This window comes from Mandrillus leucophaeus, unplaced genomic scaffold, assembly GCF_000951045.1.
Source record: "Mandrillus leucophaeus isolate KB7577 unplaced genomic scaffold, Mleu.le_1.0 Scaffold89, whole genome shotgun sequence".
Classification (NCBI taxonomy): domain Eukaryota; kingdom Metazoa; phylum Chordata; class Mammalia; order Primates; family Cercopithecidae; genus Mandrillus; species Mandrillus leucophaeus.
Window position 1 is genome coordinate 5,901,770 of NW_012109696.1, and position 4,139 is coordinate 5,905,908.

The 4,139-nt window shown below is 54.8% G+C and overlaps 1 long non-coding RNA gene across 1 annotated transcript; it reads left to right on the plus strand.

The window, feature by feature from the left end:
* The first annotated feature begins 334 nt into the window (after positions 1-334).
* LOC105531485 lies at positions 335-929 on the plus strand. Its single transcript, XR_001004815.1, has 2 exons — positions 335-501; positions 608-929. It is a non-coding gene; the product is annotated as an uncharacterized LOC105531485 (long non-coding RNA).
* Positions 930-4,139: the final 3,210 nt, after the last annotated feature.

The following is a 4,139-nucleotide window of genomic DNA, read 5'->3' on the forward strand; positions in this document are numbered from 1 at the left end:
GGCCCCACAGTCTCTCCCAGGCCTGAGAGGGGCGTTTCTCTTGTCCTTGCCCCCTGCCTGACAGGCACTTCGGTTTTCATCCTGCCCTGGAAACGCTCCCTCTGGAACCCGCCGGCCCCTGGCCCTGCGCTCAGCCCGGGGGTGCTGGCCCCGGAGCCAACGTGGAGGCAGCGCCGGGCTCCAGAGGACGGACCGCAGACCTGGGCTGGGAGGCGCTGGCGAGCACGCAGTTCCTTCCGGCTCATCCCAGCCTCACCCGCGGAGTCACCACAGCAGAATAGAGTCATAGCCCGGGTGTGGGGGTAGCGGGGATGTTAATCATTTTAAAGAATCACAGATTTTAAGTCATGCCAGGGGCTCTGGTGGAAAGGTCATGGGGAGCCAGGCCTCCGCATCTTAGCATTTCAGCTGGAGGATGACCGGGAGCTCTGGCGTGGCCCTAGACCTGGAACTGAACACCCAGGCGCAGCAGCAGGCATTTCTCTTGCTTTTTCTTTATGAGTAAGTGGCCTGGCTATCCAGTGAGCAGTTTTCACAATTCATTTTATATAAGAAAAAAATTAGCTTTCTCTCTACCCGTCCCCTACTTTTCTCCATCTCTCTCCAGCTGACCTGGCCTGGCCACGTCCCCGTCAATGCAGCTGGTTCTCAACGGACCCACTCTTCCCCAGGGCTCCGTTTACAACCAACCTGCTTGTCCTGCTGCACTTAGAGGCAGACGTGCTCCTCCTGAGAATCCAGGAGTGGACTGAAGAGACCACGTTGCTTTCTGATCTTTCTCAGGCCAGAGGAAGTTTGTGGGCCAAGTGATATTCCTAATTCAAACTTTATTATGTAATTATAGTACAAAACATATTATTTTTCTCTTTATTTTTCCTCTCTCGGTTAATGGTAAATTTTATTGCATAAATAAATTACACATGCTGTAATTCATGCCTCGCAGCCTACACACCAATTAAACCCGAAGCTGACACAGTCCACGCACAATTACATGGAATCTGCAAAGTGAAAGGATCATGTATTTGCGCTGCGGTAATAGGCAGAGCCATTTAGCGACGTGACGGCTGTAAGTGCGGGGTAAGCGGAGTCTGTGCTGGGGGGTGATTGATGGACCCTGCGAGAGGCGTCAGGACAGCACATAGCCTCACATCGAGCTGGGCAGCGTGTACAGGACATCACACATCCCAAGACTCACAAGCAACACCCTCGGAGTGTCTCCCGACGGGCAGGAGGGGTGTCCAGGCTGAGCAGACGAGGCAGCTGCTCTTCTCCACTCCAGAAGGACCCTTAAGGTCATAAATCCCCAAATGCTCCTGCCCCGCTCTCAGGGTGTGGGTCTGACTGCCAGCCTCTGCAGAGGGGCCCTCAACTCAAGCCACCCTCAGGATGGTCCCCGGTGTCCTGGGGAGGGAAGATGGAGGCCACACTATGCTAAAAGACTCCTCCATTCCTCCTTCTCCCTCCCCACTTCTGAGGATGCCTCCTGGGGGCAGAGGGTACACAGCACAGACTGTAAAGAACAGGCAACTCCTTTCAGCTCCTGCTGCCTCCGGCTCCTGCCTCTCCCTGGGAGGCCTCAGGGTCCCCCCAGCCAGTGTGCTTCCTGGCATGGTCTACCCTCGGGGTCACTCCTGGGGGTCAGTGCCTGGGAGGTGGAAGAAAATGAATAAGAGAAACCATGGAAGACAGGGAAGTGGTGTGGAGGGACAGTGTACACCCGAAGTCAACCACTGGCCCCTCCTGCAGATTAAAGAAAATACCGAAGGAGGTAAGGAGGGAGCTGTTGCTGCACCAGGGCAGGGAAGCCACAGGACGCAGGTTTAGCTACAGTGCAGGAATGTCGGCAGGAATTCGTAGAACCTCATCTGTGCTCAGGGTGTAATCAGTTGTATTCCATGGGACCCGACTAATGCCATTCTATGGACAGGAACCGTAGGTGTTGCTCTTTTCCTAAAGTAGCTCCTATCTGGATAGAGTCATGAAATAGCTGAGAAAAGAGGCTCGCCCCAAGGGTCAGACCACCCCAGAGCCCAGCATTCCACAGACGTGATCTTCAGCAAACCCACTGCCCATTCCAAAGTCCTGGCCATCTCTTGCCACAAGGAAAAAGAAAGATGGCTGAGAATCCCTAGGAGGGAGTTAGAATGGGGCCCCAAACAATTGTCTGCAGGTCACGCTGAGTGGAGTCAGAGGCTCAGGCTGCTGCTCAGGCCAGAGAAAAGTCAGCCCCATCCAGGAAGGTGACCGCTGCCATTCATGGCCACAGGGTCCACATTGCCAAGAAAGTGTCCACACAGCCCTCCCGCTGCAGAGCTGCAAGCTTTGTAAACAAGAGGTGGCTTTGTTTTCTTTTCTTTCTTGAGATTGGGTCTTGCTCTGTTGCCCAGGCTGGAGTGCAGTGGCACAATCATAGCTCACTGCAGCCTTGAAATCCTGGGCTCAGGCAGTCCTTCCACCTCGTCCTCCCAAGTAGCTAGGATCACAGGCGTGTGCCACCACACTTGCTAATTTGTTTATTTTTAGTAGAGACAGGGGCTTGCTATGTTGCCCACTCCTAGGCTCGAGCAGCCCTCCTGCCTCGGCCTTGGCAAGGCTGATGAAGCGTGAGTCCTGAAGGCAGCTGATTCTCGATTCAATTAGAGATGCAATCTTTACGTGTGCCTGGTCTCCATGCCCTGAACCACGGGGAGCTCCAAATGGAGTCAGGAATAGATTTTATGCCCAGAAAAAAACTGGTGGTAGAGGCAGGGAAGAGGCCACAGTGAGCTACCAGGCGACTGAGGAGATGGGAACGCACCCTGAGCCCCAGAGCATGAGGCAGCAGGGGCCACGGGACGGCCCTAGGCACAGCGGGTATCACCCACGAAAAGCCACCAGGAAGGGAGATAAACAGTGAGAGGCACAGAGGAGCCCTCAGTGCCTGCTGCTGAGGGAAGGAGCCAGTCTGGAAAGGATGCATGCAGCACGATCCCCACCCTGACGCCTGGGAAAGGCAGAACTCAGGAGACAGCGGGAAGAGCCGTGGTTGCCAAGGGCTAGGACAGGAGGATGAACGGGCAGAGCCCAGAGGGGTTTAGGGGTGACACTCCCCTGTGTGATGGCATAATGGGGGACGCGTGTCACTATCCATTTGTCCAAACCATAGGATGTGCCACCGCAGGCATGAGCCCTCCAGTGCGCCGCAGACTCCAGTGAATGACAGCAGCATTGGCAGGACTGTGACAAACGCTCCACTCTAAGGCGGGATGCTAGGAGCAACCGGGGAGGCAGGAGGGGCATGTGTGGGAACTCCACACTTTCTGGTCACTCTTTCCATAACCCCAAAACCACTCTAAAGACTAAAGTCTATTACAAGGAAGGAAGGGAGGGGAGGGAGAGAAAGAGAGAGAGAGAGAGAGGAAGGGAGGAGGGAGGGAAAGAAAAGAAGAGACCAGATATGGTGACTCACACCTTCAATCACATCGCTTTGGGAGGCTGAGGTGGGGGGATTGCTGGAGCTCAGGAGTTCGAGACCAGCCTGGACAATGTGGTGAGCCTCATCTCTGCAAAAAAATGCAAAAGTTAGCGAGGTATGGTGCATGCCTGTGGTCCCAGCTACTCGGGCAGGAGGATCACGTGAGGCCAGGAGTTCAAGACCAGCTTAGGAAACATAGTGAGACCTCATCTCTATAAAAAATAAAACAAAAATGCTTAAATGGGAAAGGAAAGGGGGAGCAAGGTGACGGCATCTTGTGGTGGGACCCACGATTTCATTCTTCCTGCCAGGAAGTCACCTTCAATTCCGTGTCATGATTTTTAGAATACGTATTGTTCTTCTAACATGATGAAATACATGCTTGCTGCATAAAAATGTAAAAAGCGAAGATAGAGGTATTGATGGACCAGATGCGGCCCCTCCCCTCCTCTCCAGGGGTTGCCAAGCAGGTGCCCACCCTCCCCCAAAGGGCCCGGGGAACCGCTAGGAGGGGCTGGTCCTTCCCAGGCCTCTGGTGCCAGGGGTGTGTGGTGTGTGTCACACAGTGGCCTCAAGGAGTCTTGGTCGGGAGGCCCCTGAGCCAGGTGCAAAGGGGAGGCCAGCAGGCCCCTGAGCCAGGTGCAAAGGGGAGGCCAGCAGGCCCCTGAGCCAGGTGCAAAGGGGA